At 43.5% G+C, this 24,260-nt stretch overlaps 1 long non-coding RNA gene across 1 annotated transcript in view; it reads right to left on the bottom strand.

Annotated features, from left to right (window-relative positions):
* Positions 1 to 1,536: 1,536 nt before the first annotated feature.
* The window catches only part of LOC138756590 (uncharacterized), a 69,288-nt gene continuing 46,564 nt past the window's right edge, over positions 1,537 to 24,260 (bottom strand). The window contains exon 4 of the long non-coding RNA XR_011353175.1: positions 1,537 to 1,851. This is a non-coding gene — a long non-coding RNA (uncharacterized lncRNA). The remainder of the gene's footprint in view (positions 1,852 to 24,260) is intronic.

Here is a 24,260-nt window from a genome sequence, read left to right as displayed (position 1 = left end):
TCAAAAAGTGATGCTTCTTGTAGACCCTTGTTGCCTTTGTCCTCTCCTTGTCTGTAGCAACCATATCGATTTAGAAATCAGGACTTCAGAGTATGACTCTAATCAGCCGGCAACTACCTACATACAAGCTTGAGTCATCATTGCCAACCTGGTAGATTGATTAGTGCTGAAAGAGTCCCGACAGTTCCTTGGCTAGCAAGCATTAACAAGGCAATCTTGCACATTAATTGAATGACAGCTTTTCATATTCATCATAATTATCAATCTCTCGTATGGGACAATCACCATCATTCAAGAACAAAGGAATAATAACCCATTTAATCCTTCATTCCACCACTTAATGAGGTGGCTGGTCTCGGATATACTGTAATTTTATATTCTTGCATCACATCCATTTATAACTCTAGTTAACAAAAATCAATTAACATGCGATGAAAATTTAACAAATTACCTTGCATAAATGATCACTTCCAGAGATGATGTTCTAAACATCTACCAATCTTCAGATGTCAAAATGCTTCTTGCTTGATTCTACCTCCAAAAACCCTGCCTTGAAGTTTTAAAGTCTCTCATGCAACTTAGTCCTAGGCTCTGCATCACTTGTGTGTCGTTTGTTTTTATTAAACCTAGAATTCATTGGAAGTGTATCACACGACGCTTTTGGGTGGCAGTGGGTCAAAATTCATGAAGAAAGGGACCATCTCCTCAACTGCAAGCAGAAGAGGGAAGGAGATTAAAAAAAAAATCAGAACTTGGTGATTGTAATGGAGGTTCTGAGATTCTGTCCTGTACGATTGCCAGTTGAGTCAATTCTAGTTGATTCTCCCAAATCAGACCCAATCCTGGCACGAAGAACACTAACCGCCCAGTGGGGTAGCTAGGCTGGGTGCAGGGGTAGTGACTGCTCATTTGTTTTCAAATGACACCTTCCTCTCCCCCCCCCCCACCCAGTCTGATGTTGCCGCCACACGCCCCCGCCCCCTCCCGCTGAAAAATCTGTGTGGCTTGCCATTCCACTGACTCACCATCTGGTAATATGTTGTGGCACCTTCTTTATGTGCCTGCTCCCCTAACTTTAGAACCAGGCTATGCCCCAGCTAAACTATCTTGTGAGTTCTAATGCATGAGATAGGGGTTTGAACATTCTGCCTTGGCTACTAGATAATCAAAGTACATTTCTCCATTCTTTAATTCAACAATCTGTAACTATGAGCATAAGGAGAATGCTCAAACACACACCCACAGTTTATTTTTGGATAAAATTTGAGTTGCTTGCTTCTAGTTTTTTCTGTCATGGAATCAGGATTTATTATCTGAACGTCACGAAATTCATTGTTTTGTGACAGCATTGGCAGTGCAAATATTGCTACAAATTACATTTCAAAATAAATAAATAGTGCAAAAAGTAGCAGAAAGTGAGGTAGTGACTGCAGCTCCTTTCACAGTGTCCCGGAATAAGAATTTAGCCTTTCGCACTCGATCACGCCTAACTGGGACACTGAATGCTTTCACACTTGCAAGGGTTTATCCCCTACGTTTGGTCTGTTCCACCTTTAATAGGAAGTGCCTGCTAAGTTGCTGCCCGTTTCACACTTGCCTGATCTCAACGCTGGGGTCTGCAGATGCCAGGGATTGTACTAAGAGTCGAGGCCATCAATCCCCGTCATGAAGTGACGTCATCTGATGCCGACGTTGAGCAGATTTGCTTTCACACTTGCCACTTGAAAGGCCGGTTGGCGCTCGATTCCGGGGATCACTGGCAAGTGTGAATGCCCTCTTCTACCATTTGAGACTGCTCCTTATCATTCTTGTTGACTCATGTGACAAGATGTCTTTGAGTAAGTTACAAGCCTGCAAAATAATTACATGGTTGATTATAACTTTTGTATTGACATTAAGAGGAAAAAAATGGCAACACAACTCTTGATGTATGTACAATTCTGAACCTCAGGAACCCATTTTATACTGCACTTTAAATATATGCTCAAGTTATGATGTAATTTTTGATCTGTACAGCACTTTGGTCAACATGAGTTGTTTAAAGAAATCTCTTGGTGCCTGCCACTTTGACCACCGCCAGTGGGCTGATATCGCCTCCAGCCGTGCATCTTGGCGCCTCACAGTTTGGCGGGCAGCAACCTCCTTTGAAGAAGACCGCAGAGCCCACCTCACTGACAAAAGACAAAGGAGGAAAAACCCAACACCTAAGCCCAACCAACCAATTTTCCCTTGCAACCGCTGCAACCGTGCCTGCCTGTCCCGCATTGGACTGGTCAGTCACCAACGAGCCTGCAGCAGACGTGGACATACCCTTCCATAAATCTTCATCCGCGAAGCCAAGCCAAAGAAGAAGATATAAATAAACTAAACTCTTGATGCACCAAAAGACTGGAAGTTATGTAAAACTGACAGGCTTCTATTCACAATAGAATGGATTCACGTCCCTGCTGGTCAACTGTCCCAAAGTGGAGAGTGGAACAGTCAACTTTATTCAGGAGTCTATGGGAGGAGCCACAGGCATATTCAGCCAATGGGCTTGCCCAGACAGGTTAACCAAACAAACAGTGGTTCACCATATTCATCCCTTGTTTTTGAAGAGTTCAGTGGGGTGAAGTGCATTTAGAAGTTATCATAAATTAAGTCTGTCCAGGACCCCATCACTGTGACCATCAAAGTGCCAGCTGTATCACAGCAATGGGGTCCTGGACAGTCTGAGGTGCTTGTAGGCATTGGTTTGATGGATGTATGGCAACTAGTCTGGCATGCGATCTGTTGGGTCTGGGGTAACCTGCCGTGGCTTGCTGCATCATGGGTGATGATAGGTGAGGGGGTGCAGGGTGATTGGAAATGGTCTCCAGAACCCATGAGGGTGCCAAATCCCTAAAAGACTGTGTCCTTGTGCCCATAGGGCATGCCACATTGGGGTATTGGGGTTGGCATGAAGGAGGTGGATCCTTCTGTCCAGTGGGTTATACTTAGTGCTCGGGGATAGGACTGACCCTGCCGATGTCAGCTAGGCTGGCAGTGTGGTCCTGGGGAAGGAAAACATTCATTCATGTGGAGTGGCATCGGTGCTGGTATATAGGAGTGATCTGATGGAGTGGAGTGGCTCAGGGAGGATGTTTTGACAGCGGGAGACTGGAAGGCCTCTAGGCTGCAGGGCTAGGAGGATGGTGGCTTTCTCACTTTTAACCAGCCCATTCTGTTGAGGGTTGTAGCTAGTGGTGATACCTCTGGCCAGCAGGTACTGGAATAGCTCATCATTCATAATGGAGGGCCCCCAGTCACAATGGATGTAGCAGGGAAACCCAAACATAGTGAAAAGGCTGTACCTGATTAGAGACACGTATATCACAGATATTGGGTCCAACTACATCTGTCAGAGACTGTTGGAGAAAGGTGAGCTCAACTTGAGGATGGCAGACATGCTAGAGGTGGTCCTCTAGAATATGGATGCTTACTGGGCTGACTCATGGCTGCCCCAGGTGCCACCATCCAGGGACATATCGCCACCAGCATACATGGCAAATAATCCAACCACAGCCACTGTACTCCGTGGAGTACAGTTCAAGGCCTTGATGACTGTTGACAGCTGTCATGTCTGGGCAGGGATGGCGAACAGAACACATGAGTATTCCTCACTGATGTTAAGGAAATGCACATCAAGATCAGAGGAGAGGAGGGGTCCTCTGAAATCAATCCTCAAGTGTTCAAAGGGGTGGGTGGCCTTTATCAGCTGTCCTTTGTCTGGTTGATAGAAGTGTGCTTTGCACTCTGTGCAGACCTGGTAGTTTTTGGTCATAGTCCTCATCTTATCAATGGAGTAAGGCAGATTGCAGGTTTTGATAATGTGGAAAAACCTGGTGACCCCTGGGTGGCAGAGGTCACTGTGGAGGGTTTACAAACAGTCTATTTATGTTCTGGCACATGTTCCATGGGATAGAGCACCCGAGGACTAGTCGAGTTTCCCGGACCAGTACAAGATACCATAATTGTAGCTGGAAAGTCCAATTCTCTACCTCAATATCTTGCTATTTTTGATTTTACCTTGCTGCTGGTTGTTGAACATGAAAGCCACCACCCATTGGTTGGTCAGCAAGGTAAATCATTTGCTGGCTAGGTAACATCTCCAGTTCCATACTGCCTTGACAATGGGTTGAGCTTCTCTCTCAACAGAGGAGTGTCAAATATCAGGGCTCTAGAGGGTGTAGGGCAAGGTGATGGGTCTACCCACCTGATTAAGTGTGACAACCAGAGAAAAGTCAGATGCATCACTCTCCACCTGGAACAGGATGGATTCAATGACTTGCATCAATTTCTGCCTTGATGCAACTGGAAACTGCAAGGGTCTCTGGTGTGAGGAGAAAGGAGGTGGATTTAATGAGGGGCCGAGCCTTGTCCATATAATTGGAGACCCATGGGTATAGTATGCAAAGAAGCACAGGCTCCTTTTCAGGGCTTTGAGGCTGTGGGAAGGGGGGAGTTCCAAAAGCAAATACATGCGATTGGAGCTCATGACTCAGTTCTCCACAACGCAGCCAACGATGGCCAGACGGGTTGTGCAAAATATGCATTTATCAGTATTATATGTGAAGTTAAGGCATTTGGTGGTCTGGAGGAATTTTTTGAGATTAGTGTCATGGGTCCTGCAAGTCACGCTGACTAATGGTGACATTGTCCAGATACAGGAATGTGGCCTGCAACTCACACTGGTCTGCCATTCAGTCCATCACCTGCTGGAAGATCAAGGCAGTGTTGGTGACACCAAGGGAACCCTCAGGAAATGAGGCAGCCATCCACCTTGAAACCAGAATATTTTGGCAGTTCTCTGGGGGGAGGAGCTGGTGGTATGCTGACTTTAGGTCGATGGTGGAGAAAATCCCTTATTGCACAATTTGATTTCCCACATCAGATGTGCAGGGAAAAGGATACTTGTCCAGCTGAGTGTATCTGTTAATGGTCTGATGTAGTCAATGACCATCCTGTTTTTCTCCCCTTTCCTCACCACCACCACTTGGGCTCTTCAAGGACTGATGCTGGCTTCAATAATCTTCTCATTGAGTAGCTGCTGTACCTCCGACCTAATGAAGGCCCTGTCCCTGGTGTTGTACTGCCTACTTTTGGTGGGAATGGGTTTACAGTTAGTCATGAGGATAGTGAACAGTGGTGGAGGGGTGATCTTGAGAGTCTATAGGTCATGTGCTGTGGGCCTTCTTGGCTGGGAATGGTAGGGGGAATAAGCTGGGGGGATTTGCTGGTGGAGAGCAGTGGGCAATTTAAGAATTGCTGATTACAGAAGGGGGGGACTGGTGGAGCTCATGGTACTCCATAGTCATGTTTTCAAGGTAGCATTGGAGGTCCAGTCCCAGTAGCACTGCAGTGCATAGCTGTGATATCACCAGGAGTTTAATGTCTTTGTAATCAGTGCCTTGCAGAGTCAGGGTCACTACGCAGTAGCTGCAGACATCATTTGTGTGGGACTTCAAGGCCAAGGAAACTTTGTGACTCACTGGCCTAAGTACAAGGGGGGTAGCACTGCACTATGTCTGGATGAATAAAGCTCTCCATGCTTCCACTATTGATCAGATAGCTCGTCACCTGGCCATTTACCTGGATGATGATCATTGATCTGGTGAGCTGGTGAGGAGGCCAGTGACAGGTCAATACCAGTAGCTGCGGTGGAGAATTTGTGGGTTGCAAGATGGCGGCATCCAAGATGACAGCCCCCACAGTCCACACATGGTGCTGGTGGGTTGTGGTGACCTGAACTTGCACGCTTTCACGTACTACCCCTTCTTCCCACAGTTGAACCAGACAGTGTCTCTCACTGGGCAGCATTTCCTCAGGTTCTTGCTCAGGCCGCAAAAGTAGCACTTTGGGTGGTCACTGAGTACAGCGGCAGTGGTCGGGTCGCTGGCAGGATGTGGCAATAACAGTGTTAAGTTTTCGCGGAGTACAGTGGCTGTGGTTGGATCACTTGCCGTGTGTGCTGGTAGTGACACGTTCCTGGATGGCGGCACCTGGGGCAACCATGAGTCAGCCCAGTAAGCATCCATATTCTAGAAGGCCACCTCTAGCATGTCTGCCGTCCTTAAGTTGAGCTCATCTTTCTCCAACGGTCTCTGACAGATGTAGTTGGACCCAATATCTGTGATATACATGTCTCTAATCAGGTCCTCCGTGTTCTCTGCTGTCATCATTGTCTTGCGGTTGTGGGCCTGTCCATGAGTTCATAGGGCCCAGAGGTACTCAGTGCTTGATTCCCCAGGTTGCTGTTTTCAGGTGGCCAGGAGGTGTCTTGCGTAGACCTGGTTTATCTTCTTCAGGTATTGGCCTTTCAGAATGTCCATCATCTCCAGGTACCCGGGAGTGCAGTATCTGCAGCTTGTTCTCTGATCACACGATGGCAGATGATGCCTGCAGGAACGCTTCGAAGCAACGCAGCCAAAGTTTGAAGTTGGTGGAGGCTTCAGGTGATTGGGGCTCGATTTCCAACATCTCCAGCTTCAAGATCTGCTCCCTTGTCAGTATTTATTGTGAATAGAATTGATGGACCATCAATAACTCCAAAAGACTGCAAGTTATGCAAAACTGATAAGTTTTTATTTTCAATAGAATGGAATCGGAGTCACATCCAATCTAATCAACTGTTCTGAACTGAGGAGGGGTTTGTTGAACAGTCACCTTTATTCAGGAGCCTGTAGGAGGAGCCACAGATACATTCGGACAATCAGTGTGCCCAGATGGTTAAAAAAATACCAGTGGTTTACCAAAAATTACATTTCAAAATAATAAATAGTGCAAAAATTAGGAGAAAGTGAGGTAATGTCTGTGATTCATTGTCCATTCATGGACGGTAGAAGTCACAATGTGAGGCCCAGAAATATTCACATCTTAATGTCCTTTCAGGGGAAATTGGTGAAACTCAATAGTTATTCCACATTCCATTATCTCCTAAAATAAAGATCAATTATAGAGAAAATTCTATTGATTGTTGATGTATTATATCCAGAGCTGACAGAGCTCATATAATTGCAAAGAAAGAACACAAGCTGTGCTGATTAATGTAGCAATCAATTCTAATATGTAATTACTACAAAGTCAAATAGTCAAGTCGTTATCTCACCATCACAACCCAAAGACATTGGCAAACTTCAATATCATTATGTTCCTCATGGTTCTCTCCTCTTCTGGTTAAGGCTGTTATCAATTACAGTGAAGCTAGAGTAGCCTTATCGATAAATATATGGGTGATATAGAGTCATACAATTTAACTAGCAGTCCCTTTGACCCAGTGACCACCAAGCACTCGCTTTCCCATTTCATTTCCTGTAAACTCCTATCAGATTCTGCCACTCACTGACAATCTGGCAGCCATTTACAGTAGACACCAAATCTACTAACGTTTTTGCGCATTTTTGGGAGGAAGCTGGAGCAACCAGTGGTCATGGGGAGAATATGAAAACTCTAGACAGACAGCACATAAGGGGGGGGGGGGGTCAGAATCAAATGCAGGTCACTGAGACCACAAGGTAGCACCTTCACTGGCCACACCACTTAGGTGCCCTGCTGCCAAGTTTAAGAAACATTTGGACAGCTGCAATGGAGTGGATTGGTTTTCAGGCAATGTGGACCAAATGTAGGCAGGTGGGACCAGTATGGGTGGCGCATTTTGGTCAGCAATGGGCAGGTTGGTTTGAAGGGTCTATTTACCATCCTGTCTGACTCTATGACACATCAGTCTCCCATTCAGAGAACCACAAAAAAATTTTTAGCAGGGGCAGAAATAAAATGCATGGTTACTTACCAAAAATACAAGTGCTTCTCACTCCAAGATAAAGAGTTCAGTAACGGTTCATCAACTTCCTCTCTGCCTTCAGGAGTCCTTCACTGCCCATTGCTGATGGGGCTGCAGAACCTTAATCAGCCTGAGGAAATTGCTCTGCAGTAAAAGCCAGCAGGGGTACTTGAGCTACCCTGTGTTTATCCAACTACCATGTTCACCTGTGTGGTGACTGCAGATGGAACTCCCCAGTGACTGGAATTGGTAAGTGCAGCAGAAGGGTTAATTAAATACCCAACTTGGGTCAGAAATAAACAAACTCCTCAGGTAGTGGTATAGATCATACCAGTGAATCAGAGGAAAGATTTCCCACGGTTTCAGCTGCAGGACAGATGAAACAAAGATACCATAAAGAGCATCATGAAACAGAAGAGAGGAGTTGATGACAACTAGCAAGATGACCAGCTGGAGGTGGGGAGGCAGGGGAAGAAAGGGTGTTTTCATTACCTCAGACTGGCTCAGGGGGACAAGGTGAAGCCTAACTCTCCAGTTGTGACTAAATGGTTGGCAATTTGGACAAGCAAATGCAGAGTGTTCACATTAACAGAGAACCAAGTTTGAGTAACAAGTCATTAAGGATAAAAGTTTTTAAAAAAAAACTTTTTCCTTCAGCTTTTTGAGAGACACACCACAATGATATGTTTGTTGCACAGTTTCTGCAAAAAAAATGCTAAGTGAACCTTGAGTACTTAAAAAAGCAATCAACCAACTAGCATTTAACATGATTGCAATAATATAATTAATTGTTTCTTTGATGACACCACTTTACTTACAGACATCAAAATTATATACCTTGTTAAACTTTACACTCAACTTTTAAAGTTCTGTAAAGGTACAATAGTTAACCCATTAGCCTACATTAATAACCTTTGTGTCTGAAGTAAAATCCAACCACAACATTTTCTTTCTTTGGCTTGGCTTCGCGGACGAAGATTTATGGAGGGGGTAAAAAAGTCCACGTCAGCTGCAGGCTCGTTTGTGGCTGACCAGTCCGATGCGGGACAGGCAGACACGATTGCAGCGGTTGCACGGGAAAATTGGTTGGTTGGGGTTGGGTGTTGGGTTTTTCCTCCTTTGCCTTTTGTCAGTGAGGTGGGCTCTGCGGTCTTCTTCAAAGGAGGCTGCTGCCCGCCAAACTGTGAGGCGCCAAGATGCACGGTTTGAGGCGTTATCAGCCCACTGGCGGTGGTCAATGTGGCAGGCACCAAGAGATTTCTTTAGGCAGTCCTTGTACCTTTTCTTTGGTGCACCTCTGTCACGGTGGCCAGTGGAGAGCTCGCCATATAATACGATCTTGGGAAGGCGATGGTCCTCCATTCTGGAGACGTGACCCATCCAGCGCAGCTGGATCTTCAGCAGCGTGGACTCGATGCTGTCGACCTCTGCCATCTCGAGTACCTCGACGTTAGGGGTGTGAGCGCTCCAATGGATGTTGAGGATGGAGCGGAGACAACGCTGGTGGAAGCGTTCTAGGAGCCGTAGGTGGTGCCGGTAGAGGACCCATGATTCGGAGCCGAACAGGAGTGTGGGTATGACAACGGCTCTGTATACGCTTATCTTTGTGAGGTTTTTCAGTTGGTTGTTTTTCCAGACTCTTTTGTGTAGTCTTCCAAAGGCGCTATTTGCCTTGGCGAGTCTGTTGTCTATCTCATTGTCGATCCTTGCATCTGATGAAATGGTGCAGCCGAGATAGGTAAACTGGTTGACCGTTTTGAGTTTTGTGTGCCCGATGGAGATGTGGGGGGGCTGGTAGTCATGGTGGGGAGCTGGCTGATGGAGGACCTCAGTTTTCTTCAGGCTGACTTCCAGGCCAAACATTTTGGCAGTTTCCGCAAAGCAGGACGTCAAGCGCTGAAGAGCTGGCTCTGAATGGGCAACTAAAGCGGCATCGTCTGCAAAGAGTAGTTCACGGACAAGTTTCTCTTGTGTCTTGGTGTGAGCTTGCAGGCGCCTCAGATTGAAGAGACTGCCATCCGTGCGGTACCGGATGTAAACAGCGTCTTCATTGTTGGGGTCTTTCATGGCTTGGTTCAGCATCATGCTGAAGAAGATTGAAAAGAGGGTTGGTGCGAGAACACAGCCTTGCTTCACGCCATTGTTAATGGAGAAGGGTTCAGAGAGCTCATTGCTGTATCTGACCCGACCTTGTTGGTTTTCGTGCAGTTGGATAATCATGTTGAGGAACTTTGGGGGACATCCGATGCGCTCTAGTATTTGCCAAAGCCCTTTCCTGCTCACGGTGTCGAAGGCTTTGGTGAGGTCAACAAAGGTGATGTAGAGTCCTTTGTTTTGTTCTCTACACTTTTCTTGGAGCTGTCTGAGGGCAAAGACCATGTCAGTGGTTCCTCTGTTAGCGCGAAAGCCGCACTGTGATTCTGGGAGAATATTCTCAGCGACACTAGGTATTATTCTATTTAGTAGAATCCTAGCGAAGATTTTGCCTGCAATGGAGAGCAACGTGATTCCCCTGTAGTTTGAGCAGTCTGATTTCTCGCCTTTGTTTTTGTACAGGGTGATGATGGTGGCATCACGAAGATCCTGAGGCAGTTTACCTTGGTCCCAACAAAGCTTGAAAAACTCATGCAGTTTGGCATGCAGAGTTTTGCCGCCAGCCTTCCAGACTTCTGGGGGGATTCCATCCATACCTGCTGCTTTGCCACTTTTCAGTTGTTCGATTGCCTTATATGTCTCATCCAGGGTGGGAACCTCATCCAGCTCTAGCCTTAGGGGCTGTTGAGGGAGCTGGAGCAGGGCGGAATCTTGGACTGAGCGGTTGGTACTGAAAAGAGATTGGAAGTGTTCTGACCATCGGTTGTGGATGGAGATCTTGTCGCTGAGGAGGACTTTGCCGTCTGAGCTAGTCCAAACCACAACATATTATAGCTATAATTAACAATACGGATTTTTTAAAAAAAACAGCTGATCTATGTAATGAAAACTTGCTAGTTGCAAATTTTCTACTCATAACTTCAGTCAATACGACCATCTCTCCAAACTGCCAAGTTGAAGTGAATTAATATCACCCAGTCACAAGATCTCTATTACCCAATCAGCTTCCAGCTGATCTGAGCTTTTTAAATCCAACTGCCTGACTCCAATTGTTAGTGGTAGTTTTCAGATAAAATACCAGTTGAAGTCAGCTACCTCTGTGAAATTCTTCACATGAAGAAAGTTGTTATCTGAACTCCGGAATTACATATGTGTTTGACTCTGAGATGGGTTGGTAAGTCAATAAAAATCTGCAACTTATAAATGAAATGCTAAATAGCTATCTCATATCAGCAAAGAAGGGAAATTTGGTGTTTATAAAAATACACTTAGCATCAAATGTACATTGATGAATCAAAGCTATGAACTCTTCATTTCAAATATTGCATTGCTGAGAGAAATTATTTTGAGGGAGTAGAGTAAAATTACAGGAGAATGTTGTAAGAAAAGTATTTACCTGCCAAATTGGCAATTTCACAGGGCTAACTGAAAATAAAGCAAATATAGAACTGTTAAGGCTTGCAAAGTAATTGGAGCACCTTCAACAATTACATCAGTAGCTTTTAGAAAGGAAGCCAAGCATTGTTTTTTTCATTTAAAGGGCTTCTTGGAAAACCATGGAAAGCATTCCCATGGGATTGGAATCTTTGTTACCTTTGCAGGGGAAATAACCTGATCTTGAATTGGCCTCTGTAGAGAAGCAGCAACAAATGTTGGTTAATATGTGCCTTTAACTTCATAAAATGCCCCAAGGTACTGCATGAGAATATTGCTGAACCAAATTTGACAGAGAACCATGTTAGTTTGTAAAGTGGTTCTCGCACCAACCCTCTTTTCAATCTTCTTCAGCATGATGCTGAACCAAGCCATGAAAGACCTCAACAATGAAGACGCTGTTTACATCCGGTACCGCATGGATGGCAGTCTCTTCAATCTGAGGTGCCTGCAAGCTCACACCAAGACACAAGAGAAACTTGTCCGTGAACTACTCTTTGCAGACGATGCCGCTTTAGTTGCCCATTCAGAGCCAGCTCTTCAGCGCTTGACGTCCTGTTTTGCGGAAACTGCCAAAATGTTTGGCCTGGAAGTCAGCCTGAAGAAAACTGAGGTCCTCCATCAGCCAGCTCCCCACCATAACTACCAGCCCCCCCACATCTCCATCGGGCATACAAAACCCAAAACGGTCAACCAGTTTACCTATCTCGGCTGCACCACTTCATCAGATGCAAGGATCGACAACGAGATAGACAACAGACTCGCCAAGGCAAATAACGCCTTTGGAAGACTACACAAAAGAGTCTGGAAAAACAACCAACTGAAAAACCTCACAAAGATAAGCATATACAGAGCCGTTGTCATACCCACACTCCTGTTCGGCTCCGAATCATGGGTCCTCTACCGGCATCACCTACGGCTCCTAGAACGCTTCCACCAACGTTGTCTCCGCTCCATCCTCAACATTCATTGGAGCGCTTTCATCCCTAACGTCAAAGTACTCGAGATGGCAGAGGTCGACAGCATCGAGTCCACGCTGCTGAAGATCCAGCTGCACTGGGTGGGTCATGTCTCCAGAATGGAGGACCATCACCTTCCCAAGATCGTGTTATATGGCGAGCTCTCCACAAGCCACCGTGACAGAGGTGCACCAAAGAAAAGGTACAAGGACTGCCTAAAGAAATCTCTTGGTGCCTGCCACATTGACCACCGCCAGTGGGCTGATATCGCCTCCAACCGTGCATCTTGGCGCCTCACAGTTTGGCGGGCAGCAACCTCCTTTGAAGAAGACCGCAGAGCCCACCTCACTGACAAAAGGCAAAGGAGGAAAAGCCCAACACCCAACCCCAACCAACCAATTTTCCCCTGCAACCGCTGCAACCGTGTCTGCCTGTCCCGCGTCGGACTTGTCAGCCACAAACGAGCCTGCAGCTGACGTGGACATTTACCCCCTCCATAAATCTTCATCCGCGAAGCCAAGCCAAAGATTATTTATGGGCATTGAAAGCAATGCCAGATTTTAGGGCTGTTTCTAGGTGCTCTTCAGTAGATGGCTTTGTTTTTGAGTTCTCCAGTCCTGTTAGTGTTCTTGGGTGGGTGGGGGTGGGTGGGGGTGGGTGGGGGTGGGTGGGGGTGGGTGGGGGTGGGTGGGGGTGGGTGGGGGTGGGTGGGGGTGGGTGGGGGTGGGTGGGGGTGGGTGGGGGTGGGTGGGGGTGGGTGGGGGTGGGTGGGGGTGGGTGGGGGTGGGTGGGGGTGGGTGGGGGTGGGTGGGGGTGTCCACAATGCTGTAAAGGATGGATTTCTAAGATTGGGAATCAATTAGAATGACAGGTGTCTTGAAAGGAAATTTGTTACTGGTGATTTTTTGTAATTCAGCATTTCAGGAATAAATGGAGGGCACTAACAGGAGGGATAGAATTTTGTCTCTACTCATCTTTAATTGATGCATTTTTCCAATGCACCATTGATACGAATATTCATTGCACAGTCTTTCTGGAGGCAATTTACCTTCTTCACACCTAGAGACTGTGTGGTCTGGGTGCAGAGAAGATTCACTAGGGATGGAGAACATCAGCTCTGAAGAGAGTCTGGGCAGAGATGTCTGAGGAAAGCCTCGACTGAGGTATACAAAAGTGCGTGGGGCACAGATTGGAGAAACATTTGCCCAACATGGAGATGCCTGAAGCGAAAGAACATAGGCTCAAATGAGATGTAAAACAAGTTAAAGGCATAAGACCATACAGCATCCATAAGAAGGAAAACACAATCAATGTTTCAGGCCTGAAGTGTTTGTCAGGCACCTGATTAAAAAAAGGGGCAAGAAATCTTTTTCACCCAGAGAATGCTTCAAATCTGCAATACCAAATCTAAGCAGGTAATGAAAGGCAGGTCTCACACACTATTTACAAAATATCTGGATGAGTACTTGAATTGTTCAAGGCACAGATTTGATTAGGTGCAGATGATTACTAGCTGGTCAGCATGGCAGCCAAATGGGCTTTCCTTGTGCTGTTTGATTCCAACTGTATAACTCCAGAAACCCAAAGCATCTTTAAATGTTTAAGTGTTATACATACAACACTGGGCCAAAAATAGGGGGTCAACTTTTACACAGTATTGACTATTGCACACAGGACTGGAACTGAGAGGAAATTAAAGTTGAAAACTCATTTAAGGACTCTTTCTTTTGCATTTTATTTTTATTTTTTGAACAGTGCATTGGTTTACATTACTCTATTTGTTTACATGTGTGCGTGGAGTACATTTTTTTGCACTACCAATAAGTGATAATTCTGCCGCGCCTGCAGGAAGAAGAATCTCCGGGTTGTACGTGATGTACTCTGACAATAAATCTGAAATCTAAAGAGCTGCTTAATTAGGAGCAAAAAGGATCAATGAATGTCGGGAGAATTGGTTGATGTTTGTCAGCATAAAGAAGCATATAAAAGAAATTATTTCCTTCATTGTACCAACTGTCATATTCAAAGTCGACATGAATTCTTCAACAGAAAAAAAATCTACAAAATTTCATTTGATTCTTCGTTGTCTGTATTCTGAACAACAGAGTGAAGTAATTCTGTAATTCGTAACCATTTGAAAGACCACAAAATGCATTGAATACCTTCCAGCAAATCCATTTATATTTGACATCATCAAGTCAACTGCTTGCTCACCCAAAGAAGGTCTCCATAGGAGGCAGAAAAAGAGGACAAAGCGACTCCAGCATCTGAGGAAACGGAATTTGAAAAGCAACAGTTGCATGTGGACAGGAGAGAATGAAGATGTTCAAATCTTGAGCAAACTGCTGGAGAACTCGATGGGGTGAGCATCCTTTGCGGAGGCAAAAGGATGGTCGATATTTCGAGTTGTGACCCAGCATTAGGAATGATGGTGGGGTGCAGAAGACTGAGAAGGAGAATCTTAAAATAAATGGGTTGGAAGGGGGAAATTTTAGTGCCATGTGGTGGACAATGGTGATGGTGACCAGAATAGTGATTGACTGCCATTAAAGGCCAAATTATGGACTTGGCAGCTGAGGTTTAAGACTTGATTTATTGGACCAAATGGAAAACTAGCATAATAATGCTAATTGCTCCAAAATGAAAAGAGAAAAAGCTGGAAATGTATGGCAGATCAGGCAGCATCAGTTGAGAAACCATTAGTGTTTCTGGTCTACCAGAATTGGGAGAAGTTACAGGAAAGACCAAGCTTTAAGCTGGCAAAATAAAAGGAGCAATGTAGAAAAGGACAGAGAAGGCCAGCAATGGGGTGGGAAAATTAATCAATGTTGGTGCCATCAAACCGAAAAAGAAAACCTAATTAGATCTGGAAAAATTTAAGTTGGAAAGTGCCCATAGGATTTACCTGAAAGCATAATCTTGGCACACTTCAAAGATTAAAATGCAATCATTGGGCATAACGATACTCACTTAAGAGAGCAGACAAACTTGTGGTGTGCACTTCTTCAAAAAAGAGAACATTCCAAAGGACTGAAATAAACTCTTCTGTTTTCAATGCAAATGCCTACTTCTGCAGGATCTCGACTGATTATTGATGTCCAAACATAATTATGCCGTTAGTCTTTTGTTATCCATTCAAATTAATTTCAGTCCACACACATGATGTCACATACAACCCTGAGATTCTTTGTCCTGCAGGCCAGGCAGAATTTCTGATTATTGATAACTATAAATTGCACTCAAGAGAAGAAAAAATGTAAGCAAAAGTATAATCAAACTGTACAAATACAGAAAATAAATAGTCAGTAATAAATAGTGAGCAAATAAGAGTCCTTAAATGAGTCTCTAAGTGAGTCTGTTCTTCAGGTGTTTGATGGTTCAGAGGCAGCAGTATTCCTGAATGAGTCTTATGGCACCTGTACCTTTTCCTGAAGGCAGCAGTGAGAACAGAGCATGTTCCTGGGCGGTGTGGATCCTTGATGATCGCTGCTGCTCTCTGATGGCAGCGTTTCCTGTAGATGTTCTCTTTATTTCTGCTTATCTTAAAACTATGTAACTCCTTTCTTTGCTCCAGATATCTCAAAGAAGGATATAGTTAATTTTTTTTTTGAGCTGTGTATGTTATAGAACAATGGAGTCATACATCATGCAAATGAACCCTTCAGGGTGCCATATCCACACTATATTGATTTTACTGATCCTACTTTCTAGCACTTGGCTGCATGGTTTTGTAATCTGGCATTTCAAGAGCGTATAGTACATTTTCTTCCCTGCTGGTATCAGACTCTTGAATGGACTTCTTAATCGTAAATCTGATGGTACTTTTGTACATTCTTGTACCTTTCTCCGCATCCTGCAATTTATCCCTGTACCACTACTCTAACATTTTGGACTTGCTGTAACACAACACCCTATATTTTGGCTTTATTATTGCATTATCCTTGACTATGGGTTGACTTGCCTGGATAGCACACAAAACAAAGCTTTTTCTATATATCTGTACATATTGCAATTAACAATTCAATTCAGTGCCTCTGTCAGCCCATTGGAAAGTACCTTCCAAATTTCACCTACCATCTGGGTGAAAGACATTTCTCAAACATCCAATCCCTTGGAGTAAAGTGACCTCTGTTCATCGTCATCCATTTGTGTCCCTCTTGTTTTAGTATAGCTCTGCTAGCTTCTCTGTATTCTCCGCTCAAAGGAAGAAAAAAATCTCTGCCTTTTCAGTCTTTTCTCTAAAACACTTCAAGAATCTCGTTTGCACCATCTCCAGTGCAATGATGCCATTCCTATTGTGTCACAACAGGTATTGCACACTGTTCTCCAGCATGCAGAAGCCAATTTATACATGGCAAGATCTCAGAGATAATGTCACGATAAGGGGCAGGTCATCGAGTCTTGCGCTACTGGATGGAACTGGCACCATGCAAATCTAATTCTCGGTCTTGATAAAGATTTTTGGCTTGAAATGTTGACAATACTTTTACTCCTACTGCGGCTTGATCTGCTGAGTTTCTCCAGCAGATTGAGCTTCAGATATTTGCACCTAGTTTCCCATGTGTTTCCAGTTCTTATTTGAAATACTTCAATGCAATCTTTAATTTCCATCGGAGAAATTAAACCTCAATTTTTAAAATATTCTTGATTTTTTGCATACTCAACAAACCATAAACAAGTCAACTTTCTCTAGAGAGAGATAGAGTATATATTAATCCCATCCCCTTAGTTCCCTCCCTTGTACAATTTATTAATCTTTCTTTGGCTTGGCTTCGCGGACGAAAATTTATGGAGGGGTAATGTCCACGTCAGCTGCAGGCTCGTTTGTGGCTGACAAGTCCGATGCGGGACAGGCAGACACGGTTGCAGCGGTTGCAAGGGAAAATTGGTTGGTTGGGGTTGGGTTTTTCCTCCTTTGTCTTTTGACAAAGAATCAGTTAACTACATTTTTTTTAAAAAAACAAAAAAAAAGCACATAAACGATGTATGCGTCATCTTCTTTGCAAGTATGGGGCATTAAACAAACTGGGTGCCAATGTAATTCAAATAAGGTTTCCATTTAACAAATTTCATAATTCTTCCTTGTATTGTAAGCGATCTTCTCTCGCGGAATGCATCTCGGCATTTCCATATTCCATCATGAGATGGTTAACTGGGAGTCGGACTTCCATGAAACTGCTATACACTTCCTGTCAACCTCACAACAGAAATTTGTTCTGCTGACTTAAAACTCGCGTTGCTAGTGTCTTCCAAAAGATGCACTTCCGGATCTTGTGGAAAATCCACTTTTATGTTTTTCTTAAGAGTTTCCCCCAAATTCTCCCAAAAAAGGCCTTCCCTTTGTACATAGCCAGATGGAGTGGATGAAAACTCCAACTTCCACACCACATCTAAAGCACAATTCAGAAAAATCAGATTTGGATTTGTGTCATTTTTGTGGTGTGAGGTGTAGCTGATGTAAGAAATTATACTGGTATTAATGATTCATTAATCTTACTGTTCATACATAGGTCTTGCCCCCACTTTCTTAATTTTTGTGTCAAACTCCCATCTCTCCCTAGATCTATGCAAGCTCAGTTTCGGACTCTCACTTTGGAATATGTAATACATTCTAGATGTAAATTTATATACCTTGTTGAATTGAAATCTCCTCGTTGTTGCATCTAGATAAAATCCTATCTAGACCTTCTTTTCCCCTGAAAGATTTGTTGAGAGCAGAAGAATGTTCTGGTAGACAAATCATATTTATTTCTTAATTGTCAGAAATGAAACCTCCATTGACGGTGCAGATTCCCTCTGCACAGTAGAGGTGTGGCAGCTCATTATCTGGAATAAGATTTATACCCATATCTTTCTGACTCGATGGAGGCATTTATTCCTAGTTGGGCACTATAGAGTGATTTATTTTTTAAAAAAAGTTTGTCCTTGAATTATGGATAGAGATCAAGAACAGGAATTCTAGATTTCTGATGCCTGCACAGGCCATAGTCATTATGGACATTCACAGCAACCACTGCTGTCCTGAATGATGAGGTCAACTAATTGGATATTTAATTGGTTGGTTGGTTCAACATGTTATCATCCAAAGTTTTTGAGCAGTTATCAGAAGAGATGCAAGTACAGAACTTTAATAGATGTTGGCTTGTTTTTTTGATGACACCTAAATGGGTGCGGTCTTGGTGGTGGTGGTGGTGGTAGGGGGGAGGGGGGGAGAGGTGATGGGGGTTAGGACTGGGGAGGAGTTGGCCACAAAGTATGCATTAGTGAACCCTTTGAGATTGAGGGAATAGCCTTTGTCAGATTAGCAGGTTAGGATGGGTTAAAAATAGAGGGAGAGGATGCAACCCACAGTTCCTCTATGTCCTCACTACGTGTGGGGAGTATTCACCAATAGTCTCGCCCACATTAATATCCTTCTGACATTGAGCATTACATCATTATCTTAACAGCAGAGCAAAATAAAGATTTAGTATTGAAGAAGTAAAGGATGCCAAATTACAGAAAAGCATAAATTACTGTTCTACAATTCCCTTGCACATGTCTATGATCTATCTTTGCTTGTTCTCTTATTCCATTGGCTCCAGAGTTACAGCAGTAGTTTCTGCATGGTTGGTGTAAGTGTTGACTTGTTGACTCCAGCAGCTTCCAGCAACTCTATATCACCTTTCTAATCCATCCCCCCCAAGTTCCTTTCACCCAACATCCCACCATCTGCTCACTTACATTCTGGGTTCCCCCCCCCCCCCCCCAGGCCTTCCCTTGGGACCTAGGAAGACTTGTCTTGACTGTGTTCCATGGGTTCCAAGGTGACTGATGAATTGCTTATCATACTCAAATGGACGAGGGACTTGAGCTAAAGTGTGGGCTTTAGGTAAGAGATTCTATTCAGTGCTCTCCATTCACAAAGTTGTTTCCTGCTGGAGTAATGAGCATCTTTTCTTCGAGAATGCATGGTGGAGGGGCTACCCTCACAACATTTAGGAAATGTTTAGATGAGCACTTGGATTGGGAAAAAAAGTACAGAATTTCTGGACCAAGTATTAATGAAATCCGTGTGGATGGGTAATTAGTGATCAAGGACAAGGTGGGTTGAAGGGGCTGTTTCTGTGCTGCTAGACTCCCAATAAATAACCAGGCAGCATGATCTTTCGTCCATAGAAGTGACATAATCAGGTTAGATTGCACTGGAATCCCTGGTCATTGGCGACCCGAGCTCCAGTCCAAGGCTCTGATACGATCAGGAAGCATTTTCTTTTTGTAATTTATTTATCGCGCTATGAACCATATCAACCAATATATCTCTTTAAATATTCACAGTAACATTTTCTCTTTTTTTTCCAAATCCCTCCCTTCCACCTTCCCACCCCCTCCAAAAACCTTAAAATATTGGACATGTAAAATACAATAAAACAATATCTTTATGCAAAATAATACAGCCAGTGATGGTAGCAAAATCTTCTATTTATAATGACGCAGTGGCCACTTGGCCCATTAACTCCACACTGTCTCCCAGGAAGCTATCCCATTATTTCCCCTGCTCCCTAACAATGCATATTATTCTCCCTCATGCATGCGTATCGATTCCCCTTCAATTCATTGTGCTATTATCTGCACATTGGAGTAAATGACATTAGCCAATTAATCTACATCTTCGGAACGTGCAAGGAAACCAGAACATTCGGAGGAAGCCCATGAAATTGCAGAGGGAATGGGCAGGCATCACTGTAATCATCATTAGATCTCCAGGTTGGACCTGGGTACCTGGAGCTGAGAAGCAGCAGACATACTGCTGCACTACCTTCACAGAATGAATTTCTGTAATTCCGATATAATTTCAATTGTTTCCTTGAATGTCCTCTAATGCTCAAGTTCAAGTTTATTCTCTGATTGCACTTCTGACGAAAGTGTCCTCCAGTCCTCAGTGCAAAACATGTAGACTCACAACCTGACATAACACAAATACAGACAAACAATATCTATGCAGGATATTTATTCATATATACAAATAAATAGTTTAGTAAATATTAGTCTCGGATGGTTAGCATGAACAGTTTTTGTCCTGGTGCTGGCTTCGATATTCCTGTGGTAGAAATCCTTAATAATTTTGTACACTCTCTTCAAACAATGGTCCCAGTAGATCACATCAATGGGTGGGAGGGAGACCCCAGTGATCTTCTCTGCCGCTTGCTCTTGTGGTCCTGGGGTTTGAATTCTGATTCCATTCTCTGCAGCAATTGCACCACACTGTGATGCAGTCGGTCTGGGTGCTCTCGATTGAGCGCCTGTAGAAGTTTGACATGATGGTGGCTGGTCACCTTGCCTGCTTCAGTTTTTTCACCAAGTGCAGTTGCCGTTGCACCTTCCTGACAAGTGGAGGGATGTTGTGTGTCCACAATAGGTTACTGTTTCTTTTGTTTTGGCTTCAAGGTTCCTTTTATTGTCACATAATAATACATAAAAATGTTATAGACATGATGTACTTTTGTCTTCTGTAAGACAATCAACAAGTTGCCATGAGCATTGCCAGGCACCCCTTGCAATAAGACAAAGAGAAGCAAAAGAATTTCCCTTTAGAGGCACTAAGTGTCCATGGATTTGCCTCCACTGCACCTGCAGCTGTACATGACTCCTATTCAAATTATTGGGGCGACCCGAGCTCCAGTCCAAGGCTCTGATACGATCAGGAAGCCTTTTCTTTCTGTAATTCTTTATTTATCGCGCTATGAACCATATCAACCAATATATTTACAGATGCATCTCTTTAAATATTCACAGTAACATTTTCTCTTTTCCCCCATCCCTCCCTTCCACCTTCCCACCACCCCCCTCCCAAAACAGTAAATATTAGACATATAAAATACAATAAAACAATTAATTTATACAAAAGGAATACAAACAAAAAAGACGTATCATCTACTTATTCACATTAAATCTGATTGTGTTTATCTTCTTATCATTTTAGGTGGTGGTGGTCCGAGGCTTGCTCTTTCTGCCATGTTCCATATATGGTTCCCAGGTTTTTTCAAACACTAACTTTGTCTTTTAAATTGTATGTGTTTTTTTTTCCAGTGGGATACACTTAAACTTGGTTATATATTCCATTAATGCTTGTAGTCATTTAGTCCAATGTGGTCATCTTGTATCTTAATTTTCACTTCTTTTCCACCTCTTCACCACCTCTATCCCTTTTTCCATTACTGTTTTTTTTTCCTTTTTAATCTCAATATATGATGACACATTTAAGACATGAAATACCCCAATAATCCCCACAAGTAATAACCCTTTAACCCCAAATGAACCTCCCCTCCTTGGATTTCCCCTTGCCGGCAACCATAACTCCCCTTTCCATTCGGTTTGCGAACTTACTCACAAGTGTCAACTGATTTTGCAGTGACCCTTATTCTCCCCCCAGCTCCACCCAGAGAACACTATTTTCCTATACGTTTTTTCCTTCTTCCCCTTCTCTTATCCATCTTTAAATCTTTATTTAAAGATAATATACATTCTTTACTTTATATTTATTACATATTTTTGTATATTTTCTTGCCGGTCTTCCTTCTTGTCACTCCTCCTGTCCTGCAAATGTTCAGCAAATTCTTGGGCTTTCTTTGGGTCCGAGAACAGTCTATTCTGTTCCCCAGGAATGAATACTTTGAATATTGCTGGATGTCTTAATATAAAGTTGTACCCTTTTTTCCATAAGATTGTTTTCGCCGTGTTGAATTCCTTCCTCTTTAAAAGTTCGAAGCTTATGTCTGGGTAAAAAAAAAAATATTTTTTGCCCCTTATTTCAATGACCTATTGTCTTCTTTCACCTTCTTGCCTGCTCCAGTATGTTTTCTCTTGTCATATATCTTAGAAGTTTTACCAATATGGATCTCGGTTTTTGATGTGGTGGCGGTTTCGGTACTAGCGCTCTATGAGCCCTTTTGATTTCTATTTCTTCATGCGAGTCTGTTATTTCCAGCACCTTCGAGATCCATCCTTTTATAAATTCCTTCATATCTGACCCTTTGTCTTCTTTCAGGCCCACTATTTTTGTTATTTCGCCTACTGTAGTTTTCCAATACGTCAATTTTTTGTGACAATAAATCTTGTGTCTCTTTCATTTATTTTTTGCTCTCTTCCAACTTTCATCTTAAATCATTTATCTCCATTTCTACATCAGCTTCTCGTTCCTCCACATTTTCTACTCTTTTCCCTATTTCAGTCATGACCATCTCTAAGCTTTGCATTCTGTCTTCAGCTCTTTTCATTTTCCTTTTGATTGAACTAAATTCTAATGATCGCCATTCTTTTAATGACCTCATCTGTTCTTCAAAAAAGACTTTATCTAAATCTTGTCCTTTTATTTTACCTTCTTTCCTTTGAAATTTTTGGTCTTCTTCCTCTTCTGTGTCTGTATCTATGCCTGTGTTATCTTCTCTTCTCTGTATCTGTGTATCTTCATCCTTCTCTGGTGAGCTGTTTCTGTATCCTTGCTGGGCCTCCAGCTGCTGTGTCTCCTGCTGATGGGCTGACCCGCCGCAGGGCCGACCTCCGGCCAGTCGCCCCATTGCCACTCATCCTCTTCCTGCCCTTCGTTCTCTTTCTCACCATTCTTCTTTTTACTTCCCCCAGCTGAACAGCCTGATAGTGGGCGTCTCTCAGCTGGCAGCTCCTCAGCAGAGTCCCCCTCCCATTGGTGTTGACCTTTTATTTTACTTGCACACTCTATAGTGCGACTGATCGTTATTGCGCCCCTCTTCTTGGCTCGGAGAGCCATTTTTGAAGTCTGCCAGTTGGGAGGATATCGCTCCACTGGGGACTCACCAACACCGGAGACCGGCCACTCCTCTCCACGGTGGCTCTCTGCTCCGATGTACAGGTAAGGCCTTCTTTCTTCTCCAGTGATTTTCTTTCTTCCCTTTTCTCTATTATTCTTTTTCTCTTTTGGGTGCCACCTTCTGTCTCTTTGTAACCTTATCTTTCTCTTCCTGTATTATATGAGCTCTGTTTTTTCACACTTTTTTCTTTCCTCTGGAGAGGACTGGTTTCACTCATGTGATTCCCCGATAGGTCACTTGTTAAGTGGACTCCAAGGAACTTGGTTCTCTCTACTCTCTCCAGTTCAGTCATTGAAATGGAGTGGAGGGTGGTCATTCCTGGTCCTCCTGAAGTCCACAATCATCTCCTTCATCTTGTCCCTGTTGAGAATGAAGTTGTTATTCTCACATCACATCATGAGAATTTCTACCACTTCTCTATAGTGCGACTGATTGTTAATGCTCATGAGGCCAACTAGTCTTTGCAAATTTGGTGACTCTCTTGGAGCTGCACCTAGCATTGCAATCGTGGGTCAGCAGCGTGAACCAGAGCGGGCTGAGCACATTTAATGTTGTTACTTTTTCCCCCCTCTTCTGTTAGCTGAAGAATCATTAAACATCAAAACTGCAGTTACCATTTTCATATCCAATTTAGAAGCTTTAACTCAGTGATTTTCAAACTGTCCCCATAAATTCACATTCCACCTTAAGCAATTCCTTTGCCATAAATGCTCTGTGATTAGTAAAGGGATTGCTTAAGGTGGTATGTGAGTGGGAAGGGAAGGTTGAGAATCACTGCTCTAGACCCCACTGTTACTGAAATATTTTGCTCAAGTAAAATTGTCATTCACCCATTTTCTTTGGAGCTATGAAACCATGCATGTGACGCATGTGACAAGTCAACTAGGTACGATTAAAACAGTGGTTTTCAAACTTTTTCTTTCCACTCATTTACCATCTTAAGCAATCCCTTACTAATCACAGAGCACTTATGGCATAAGGACTGCTTAAGTTGGAATGTGAATTGGGTGAGGGGGGGGGCAGTTTGAAAACCACCACTTTAACTCATCCTTATTAAAAGAATATAGGCCCACTTTGAGAAAGCCAACATTACTTATGATTCCTGAACTAAATACAAGCTATCCAACATTAAAAGGAGGGGGCAGCTCT

The sequence above is a fragment of the Narcine bancroftii genome, chromosome 3 (assembly GCF_036971445.1).
Source record: "Narcine bancroftii isolate sNarBan1 chromosome 3, sNarBan1.hap1, whole genome shotgun sequence".
NCBI lineage: Eukaryota > Metazoa > Chordata > Chondrichthyes > Torpediniformes > Narcinidae > Narcine > Narcine bancroftii.
The sequence above is the reverse complement of the archived record's forward strand: the minus strand, read 5'-3'. Positions and strand labels throughout refer to the sequence as shown.